The sequence below is a fragment of the Carya illinoinensis genome, chromosome 3 (assembly GCF_018687715.1).
Source record: "Carya illinoinensis cultivar Pawnee chromosome 3, C.illinoinensisPawnee_v1, whole genome shotgun sequence".
In the NCBI taxonomy this organism is placed as follows: domain Eukaryota; kingdom Viridiplantae; phylum Streptophyta; class Magnoliopsida; order Fagales; family Juglandaceae; genus Carya; species Carya illinoinensis.
The window spans coordinates 12,129,718-12,140,165 of NC_056754.1; the positions used below are offsets into that span (position 1 = coordinate 12,129,718).

At 40.4% G+C, this 10,448-nt stretch overlaps 1 pseudogene; it reads right to left on the reverse strand.

Moving 5' to 3' along the window:
- Positions 1–9,847: 9,847 nt before the first annotated feature.
- On the reverse strand, positions 9,848–10,198 carry LOC122305817 (annotated as a pseudogene).
- Positions 10,199–10,448: the final 250 nt, after the last annotated feature.

Below are 10,448 nucleotides of genomic sequence, written 5' to 3' on the forward strand. Positions count from 1 at the left end.
AGAACAAACTTCTTCAAACTCTTTGATATGCAAATAAGGGTTCTCAGATTCCATGCCATGAAAATGTGGAATTAATGGAATCATTCCAGGTTTGAAATTAAAATTGTTTGCATTCAAGGGTTGAATTATGCATGAGGGTGCGCTAGTTCTAACAGGCTGAAGATATTCTCTAAGTGTCCTGTTTGGATTCTCCACTTCCCTATCATGATTCTCATTTTCAGCCATGATGCTAACAGTGTCTGATGATGATTCAACAGAAGATGATGCAGGGCTAAAAGATGTCAATGATTCTGTCCTAAACAGTCGAGATGTGTGGTCTCTAGTCCAACCAGTCATACAAACAAGAGCAGAAAATCAAAGACTATGAAGAATAAACAGAGAAAAGGGAAAAAGATTAGATGTAGAGGAATGCTTTGATAAACGCCAGTTGTCCCCGGCAACGGCGCCAAAAACTTGACTCGTCTCGAGAATGTGCTTCCAAGTGCAGAAGTGTCAAGTTGTATCAAGGATAAGTCCAGGATCGTATTCCACAGGGACAATGGGTTATCAAAGCATTTATGAGATTTTTTTGGTTTTTGGGTAACATGGTGTCGATTATAAGAGGTGAAAATAAAAAGAAATGCAAAAAGACAATCGAAACTGAAATTGGAGTTTCTGAAAAACAAATTAACAAACACTTGGGTTGGGTTTGAGATTCTCTTTATTTCGGATTCTAGATAAATTTTCTCGATTACCAATCCAGTCAAGGCATTGATAAACGGAAGATAAAACGGTTAAGCTCAAGTTGTGCAATATTTTCCTAAGGGATTTTCTATTTTTACTAGCCGTTACACGCGTTAACAAACAAACGAGAGAAACCTTGATAATTTCAAGCTTTTGTTGTGCCTTACGTCAACAACAAAACAAGAGCAAGAGCTTCAATCCCTTTTTTTTTTGAATCCAAACAAATCACGTCCCGTTAAAGCTTTTGTTGTGCCTTACGTCAACAACAAAACAAGAGCGAGAACCGTAATCTATTTTTAATTTAAATCCGGCTAGTAATATAGTGAAATCAACAATCAATCACAAAATATTGCATCGATCTAGGATCTAAAATAAATTAAGTCTCATTCCACAACCCAAGTTTTAGAATTTAGCTACACATGATGTTTTTAACAAAAATTAATCTTAACAAAGCCATATTAAAATCTGTGAGAACGTATTCAAATGAGATGAAAAATAATATTAACCGGACGAAAGATAAAGGAACAAGTATAAAAACTACAATAAGCAACGTAAACGAAAAGGTAAAGGTAACAGAAAATAAATTCCAGCCATCTCTTAAACTCTAAACTAACAAGAACGAAAAGAAAACATAACCAAAGCTAAGAACAAAATTCTGCTGCTGCCACTTGAAAACAGAAAACAAAAAGAAAACAACTGAAAATAAACTGCCCGACTCAAGGTCTAAACGAAAACAAAATAAGAAAACAAAGACTTCAAGCTCCTACTGCTCCTATGCCGAACGAGAATACAAAGCAACTGAAAAACAACAAAACTTAGCTAGTAGCCGAATGAGAATAAAATGAAAAAAACAACAAATTCAACTACTACTAAACTCCTACAGCTATCCCGAAGGATTCAACCAAAAGCCCTCCAGCCTTCCTCCTCCGGGTTCCAGCCCTCCTTTTATAGTCATGCTTATGTGCAAGTTGCTGAGTGAATGAAGTGTGTTTGCTGTGATGCATGTGCTTGTGTTTCTTGAGTGATGATTGCTGCTGTGTTGTAAAGCTGAGTGACTTGAATTGCCGAGTGATGATTGCTGTGTTGAGTGATCTGATTTGCTGCCATGTGCTCTTCAACTCATTTGTGCCTCCGTATGAAAGCAAGGCAAGCCCCCACTCGGTCTCCACTTCATTCCACCAACCTTTGAACTATTTTTTTTTCTTTTCTTTTCTGTTTTATTTTCTTCCGTAAGCTCCCACTCTCACTATATTCATGCATTCAGCCAAACCGACCCCACTCTCTCATCGACCCACTCTCTCAATTCTTTTTTTTCTTTCTATTCTAATCAATCAGTCGGTGCCTTCGTCTAGCAATATATATAAATATGCACGTACAACTGCCTCTTTAAGCACAATAAAATCCAGCTACACGGCTCAAATTCCAATTTAATTTCTTCCACGAGTTTGAACGGAAAAGAAATGCTGCTGCTCGTGTCCCCTGCTGTTACGATTACCATCCATTTTCTTTAATTATGAGCCGTAATCATCAGCACATATCACTTACTCCACTCACTCATTTCTCCCTCTCTACCACTTTCCGTATAGTGCTTCTCTCCACTTTATCAATCTCCACTCAAACGAAAGAGAAATGGAAAGCAAAATCATGCTCTCGGTCTCTCCACTCATCTCTCCACTCAAGCCTCTCTCCACTCAAGCCGTGGCCCCTGCCGAATGATGTCTGAATTGTTGTCATGCATGATGAGCTGAGCTTCGGTTTTGGCATGTGCTGCATGTGGCCCATGGTGTGAGATCCGAATGTTCTTGCTGCAGCAGCTTTAGAATTTACTATGTGAACATCATCATCTTTTCTTTTGTTCCACCGATTTCTCTCTCCTTGTCCCCCAGCTGCAACTTACCTCAAAGTTTCCAGCCGAACCAAGCCACTCATCCACTCTCTCCACTCAAGGGAATCATTACCATCTTCTTTTCTCTCCACTCAAGATTCGGTTCACGTTCTCTTCCCATCGGCTTTAATGAGTCAGCCTCAGCTAACACTTCTCTCTATTCTAATCAGCACACCCCACTCATTCTCCCACCGAATCTCTCTATGTCCCCCAGCTGCTACTCGAAAACAAAAGTAAAGCAAGCTCGTTCATCCTCGCATGTGAGCATGTGGTGTCCGAGTGACCAAGTGGCCCTTTTCATTTGGATTTTGACATCAACTTGTAACTGAGCATATGATTAAATTATCGTCATCATATGATTAAATAGTAGAATGGGTGTGATCAACTCCATCTTCAACATGTACAGCATCTGACACACAGTTAGCCATCCTTAACCTTGGAATCGGATTGGTTGAGAACAACAAGACAGATGAAGGTCTTTCTCTTCGGTCAACAGTTCCAATTGGATTTATTTGAACTGAAAATCAAAATAACACTCAAAGAAAAAAATAAATTAAAAGAAAAATAGATTAGCACAAATAAACTATATATGTGAGGAAATATTGTCTCATTAAATTATAGTTATAAAATTAAGCATAAACTCATGCTTTTAATCAATTTAAATCATAACTCGTATTTATGCTTATTAACTATTTTTCCATCTAAAACCAATAATAATGTCATGATGAATTTAAAAAAACATTGGTTTTAAATAGCTAAAATATGCAATATTTCAGCTCAATCAACGGGCGTCTGGATACTCATCACATCCCGATGAATTAAAAAAACCACGATCCAGACGAGCCCAACTGCGAGTAAGATTAGCGTGCCCATTGCACCACGACATGAATGACCCACTAAACTGCATCTCCATTAATCCACATATATCAATAGAATTATTAAAATCTTCAATAGCCACAGAAATTCTAGGCCTCCCCCCACGTCTTTCACTATCATTTCTAACGATATTAAAATCGCCAACAACAATCCATGGCACATTCTGTAGATTAGTTACTTCTAAATCGCGCCATAAACGTCTTGGATCCAGGTAATAACATTTCACATAAACTATAGTCATGAGAATAGTTTTTGAATTTTCCACCATTTTAACAGTAATAAACTGATCTCCCATGGCTTGCACTACCAAATTAGTATCATCTTTCCACATCAACCATATCTTTCCCCCCACATCTTCATTTGAAACACAACTATCATAATTATACCGATCTCTCCATACCTGGATTCGACTTTGAGAAATCATAGGTTCAGCAATCATTAGGACTTTAGGCTTCAATTTCACAATTAATTTCTTCAATCTATTTCTCGACATACCCAGGCCCCTCACATTCCAAAATAAGTATGAACTCATCATAGGGCAAATCTAGAGGGTTTGCTTTTAGCCCTTGCGGATCCCCTTAGCTTAACAGCCTTTGTTTTTTTTCCTTTTTCAATCTCTACTTGTACTTCAGAATCGGATATAGAATCCTTTCCTTTGGCCAAGTGTTGTACATGTCCTTCCATTTTTTATTCTGAGCAAACCTGAAATTCCCCTTCTTCTCTTTCCGTAATATTTTCCTCAGCAACATTATGTTCATTCATCTACACAGTATTTCCGAACTGATCATCCATAACAATCAATCCAGGTTCCTCAACAATACCATCCACAATCAAACAATCATGATCTTCCCCCCCAGTATATGTCTCAGAAATTAATGCATTTGCATGCAACTCATTCATGGCTTCCATCACATTAGGCACAGCATGCAGGTCAGATCTGCCCTCCTTTAACAAATTCTCCTTCTGTGCACCCAGGTCCTCATGAGAAAAAGCTGGCGTTAACTCTTCGGCCCCAACTGTATTGGCCACTTCCTGTCTTAAATTATTCAAGTTTTCAATTGGATTATTCTCAGTTTCTTGGTTGTCTACTTGAATATTTGTTCCACCATCATGCAACTTCATCGGATCACTTGTTTCTCCTGCTTCAAAAATCACCATTCCTTGCTCCATATCATTCTCCTTCTCCTTTTGAAGTTTTTCCTGATCTTTGCTCATCCGAGTCGAATCCATCCTCCCTCCATCGTCTTTAGTATTATGATCACTCACCTTTTTATGTCCGTTTCTCTTACAAGTCTTCTCATTGTGTCCTTACATATTGCACTTCATACAATATGCAGGTAAAGTCTCATATATCACTTGCTGCAGAAAACTATGAGGCAGTCGAGGGATACCAATCCAAAACGCCCTCAAAGGCTCCTTCAAAACATCCATCTCGATACAAACTCGTGCCCCCTCTGTCCGAGTAGCACCTTTGGTAGGGTTATCCCGTTTCAAATATCTCCCAAGAGGAGCCGTAATACAACGCAGAAAAGAAATATGATAATAGTTTGGGGGAAGACCCGGCAAAGAAATCCAAACAGGCACAGACAGGTTCTTTATCCTCCTGAAATTCTGTATTCCACTTGAAGACACGATACACCACACCATTAATATCCGTCGCCTCCCTCGTCAACGCCTTAACAAAATTCCCCTCAGTCGATAACCTGATGAAAACGTTACGAGGCCTTAACATTGAGGAAACAATAGGTTGATTGGTGAGACCCCATCTAGCACGAATGAAAGCTCTGATCGAATCTAAAGAAGGCCGCTGACGTAGAAATTTAAGGACAATAGAGAACCGAAACGGAGCCGCCGATTTATCAATTTCATCCTTAGTGAATAAGACACACACCTCTCCATCCACAGATTTTGGAGCCCGAAAAGGAACCAAAACCTCAGGAAGAGGTTGGGGAGAAGCCTGGACCAATTCTGCAAAAGAAAGTGACCGAGAAGGAGCCGTTACCGAGATACCCTCGGCAACAGCCATGAAGATGCAACAGCCTAGCGGCTTGAACCCTAGCGACATGAAACCCTAGCAGCGTTAAACCCTAGCAGCGTATTATTGCAGTTAACCTCTTCCAAATAACATTTAACAACAAGATTATGTAATCGGTCTTGTTCATTTGATTTTAGAATCGACGAATGATTGTATTTATTTTGATTGAAGTGCATATGATAAGATTAGCGCACTGACGATCACTTGAATTATTATATACAAGCTAGGTATTTAATTACTACTGTAAGGTATTATTTGTATCAATCTTTGATGAAATTGGATAATTAATATGATAAAGCCACTTGCAATATGTACGTGGACCATGCACGATGAATATTTTTCTTAATCTTGGAAGTCAAGACTTCTAATCAATATATTAGTATGTATCCTTAATACTCTAACACAAACAATGATTGAAATTAAATTATTTTAAAAAATGTTGTCGATAGAAATCTCCTCACATTCACAAGTAGCAAAGCTGCTATTATGAGAGAGAGAGAGAGAGAGATATATATATATATATACAGTGAATTAATTCGAAGGCAAGCTGCAGGTGTTGGCTACTTTGACCGGCCCATCATGAGTAAATACAATTTAGACTCATGAATGATCTAATTAATAACATTGAGAGAATAATCAGAGTAATTAGAGATCGAGAGTACTCAAGCTTGAGAAGATAGTACTGAAGGTTCAAATGCATAAATTCACAGAGAAAATTATAATCAATGTGATGAAAGCTGAAAGACTGTATTAGTCTCAAGGTGGTCCAATTATTGTAATGGTAAGTTGATGACTATGTTTTCTAATTGATGATTCACAAATATATAATGTTTTCCCGAGTACGTAAAAATGTCGACAGTGGTCATAATCTGATGCTTCGCATTTCTAGTGCAACTGTGCATGCAATACAGGGAATGATGTGACGCCCCCAAATCCCCACGCCCGAACACGGGGAAATCGAGACGTCCGGATGGTGACAACCCAGGTCACCATCCCATCGACGGGTGACAAGTGTGTGCAAAGGCAACAAATGTGCACGAACGAACACGCAGCGGATAACGAAAGTCGTAACTAAGTACCAGAATTTTTTCTTAACGTAATACAAGCTGTTTAAAACATACATAAATAAAATATTACAAAAACACAAATACAGTTTTAAACAAATATAAAACATAGCATCAGCAACCCGGCGGAGCCGCATCCTCGGGCTCAGCCTCCTCCTCTTCGTCCTCTAACTCTGCACCAAAAGCTACGAAACCAAAAATGGTACTGCAGGTAAGTAAAACCCAAACACTACCAAATAATGACACATATAGAACTCAAACAATATGCATGAACCATGCCCAATGCACAAAACCCAAAGACACAGTTTTCCACACACGCCAAAAACCCATTTGGCCCAAAAACACATCCTTTCCGGAAAACACGCCAAAGTCACATTTTATCCGTATGCACCATGACCTCCCCTAGGGGTCATCCGCACACCCTGGCTCCAGTGCCACACCGCAGAGTACCACCACGCATGTGACACCTAACGAGCGATGCCCAGTTCCGTGCCCCGCACGTTCGTAGCCAAGCATCCTCTAGCCCTCACCAGCGAAGGGCCACGGAGTCGGTGCGTAGAGCGATGCTCGGTCCCGCGCCCGGCGCGTTCATAGCCAAGCAACCCCTAGCCCCCGCTCCCGTCGTCTAGCGACAACTCAGGGGACATCACTCAGTTTATTCCGCTCCCGAGTGACCAGAGGAGCTCCACCAGGATAATACCCCATCCCGGCTTGGGGTCGTGATACACACGCACCCGTAAGACCACTTACGCCAATACACAGGCTTTTCACACATAAACAAAAACACACGTGCATGCACCATGAAATACCATATCAATGCATAATAAGATAACCAACCAACATAATACAATAAAACAAGCAACTCCGTCCTCCATCCATCCGACCCCCGAACTCCTCGGACTCAGTCCGGAATCAACCAACCAGCAAATTAATTAATTGAAAGAGCAATATATATTTAAATCTGAAAATAGGGTTTGGAAAATACTTACAGCGCTATATGGCAATTTTAGAAAACAAGCGGCAAATGGTTTTCCCAACTTCCTTGGAATTCCATGACACATGCTCGCAACATGTCTTCCAGGGTCTGAATGGTGCGCTCTGACTGGCCGTCTGTCTGCGGGTGATAAGCAGTACTGAACTTCAACTTAGTACCCAAAGCTGCCTGCAAACTCTTCCAGAACTGTGACGTAAACCTCGGATCTCGATCCGACACTATACTCTTTGGTACGCCGTGTAGTCGCACTATCTCTTTGACATACAAACGGGTCAACTTACCCAAAGAGTCGGTCTTATTAACAGACAGAAAATGAGCACTCTTCGTTAACATGTCCACAATCACCCAAACAGAATTCTTCCCACTAGGCGTTCCCGGCAAACCCACTACGAAGTCCATCGTGATGTCATCCCACTTCCACTCAGGAATAGGGAGGGGTTGGAGCATACCTGCAGGTCTCTGATGCTCGGCCTTCACCTTACGGCACGTGTGGCATTTCTCCACATATAAGGCAACGTCCTTCTTCATTCCATCCCACCAGTAATTTTTCTTCAAGTCTCGATACATCTTTATACTACCGGGATGAACTGAATACGGGGCCGCATGGGCTTCCGCCATGATCCGTTCTTTGAAATCTGAGTCCTTTGGGACCACTCTGCGATCTCGAAACTGAAGTATCCCATCATTATCCATGCTATAGTGCAACGGCCCTCGAAATTTTCTGACTCTCTTCCTGATGTTCAGCAGCTTCGGATCCTTTCTTTGGAGAGTTTTCAATTCTTCAAAATCAGTTACCCGAATATCAAGAACTGAAGACAAAATCTCTCCTTGCTGCGAACTCTCTATAAGGAGCCTTCTCATCCCACAAAGCAACGATTCCAATTCTGACGGCTCGGCTTCATCTTCCAAATGTGACTTCCAGCTCAAAGCATCAGCAACTATATTAGCCTTCCCCGGATGGTACTTGATCTCACACTGATAGTCACTGATTAGCTCCAGCCATCGCCTCTGCCTCATATTCAGATTTTTCTGGGAAAACAAATGCTTCAAACTCTTGTGATCAGTAAATACCTCGCAAGCTTCCCCATACAAGAAGTGCTGCCAGATCTTAAGGGCAAAAACAATCGCAGCCAATTCTAGATCGTGCGTCGGATAATTCTTTTCATGGTCCTTTAGCTGACGAGATGCATAGGCTACAACCCGTCCTTCCTCACTACAAAAAAAGGCTAAATTGGCGGCGTTGGTTATACGCCGGCAACTATCCCAAAAAACGCCGCTACTTAATTCGCGGCGTTTTTCTAACGGCATAACCGTCCGCCGGTACTGGAGGGTCGCTATTTTCATTGTTCTGGCGTTTGCGCAAACGCCAGTATTTGTAAATCCCATTAGTGGCGTTTGTATCAATTTAGCGTCATTTTTTGAAACGCCACCACAATACCCACATTAACAGCATTTCTGGAAACGCCGCCAATTTATCGTTGCCATCCCTAGCATATACTAGCGACGTTACCTTAAACGCCGCTGCTACTACATTACCGACGTAGCATGCAACTTTGGCGGCATTTATTTAAATGCCACTAATAGTACATTAGCGGCGGCACATTGAATTTGTTAACGGCGTTTATATGACCGCCACCACTTTTTAAAATAGTAGCGTTACGATAAATGCTGCTACTAGTAATTTGGCGAATTTATTAACGGCATTTATTTAAATGCCGCCCCATTACATTGCCAACGCGTCATATAAATTACTGGCATTTATTTAAATGCCACTAATAGTACATTGGCAGTGGCACATTAAATTTGTTAACGGCGTTTATATGATCGCCACCACTTTTTTAAAATAGCAGCGTTACGATAAATGCCGCTACTAGTAATTTGGCGAATTTATTAATGGCATTTATTTAAACGCCGCCCCATTACGTTGCCAACGCATCATATAAATTAGTGGCATTTATTTAAATGTCACTAATAGTACATTGACAGCATATTGAATTTATTAACGGCGTTTATCTAAACGCCACCATGAAGTTTTTAAACGCTGCCACTAATTCATTGCCGACATATTTTTTAAATTAACGACATCAATATAAACGCCATTACGAATACGTTACAGCCGCATTGCATTAATTAACAGTATTTAAAAATTAGTACAATGTGCACATTGCTTTTTTTTTTTTTTTTTTTTTTTGTAAAAGGTATATTAGATTTTATGCCATATCCACAATTCAAACAGCCACACGTGAAAGATCATAAGGTAATTTCAATATTCATAAAACTAATGAAAGGAGTCAAAATCCTTAGACCACATTGCATCGACCTAAGAACAGTATTTCAAACACGATAATGAACTAGATTCTCTCTCCATTACTCTACTGTTGACGAACTTCAACTTTCTTTTTCTGCCAAAGGCGATCAAGCCCACTGTCAACATCTCCCTGAGCTTGAACAAATCCACAGAGAACAAAGGTGGAGAAATGGCCGTTGTACACGCCATTCTCATCCAAATGCCCGACGTTGATCTGAACGGAAGCATGGTCCTTTGAAGTAATCAACCTGTTTGTAAATATGCATTTCCTAGGAATGTAAAGCTCGGTAATAAGCCCCTCTTCGTTCTACATCTTGGCTTCTGTGTAAACTACTTCTTCAAACCCTTACCAATCTGTGCACATTGCTTAAAACACCATATTCACTAATGTTTTCAGGAAGCGCGCAGTAGACCTCCATCTGCATAATGTCAAAAAATTTATGGGTAGTTCTTACAGCTTGGAAACCATATGCTATTAGATCACTATATTTGGTAATCACAGAAATGATACCACGCTTTTCAGCTTCAAGTCTGCACAGATATGCCAACCGTGCACCAGCCTT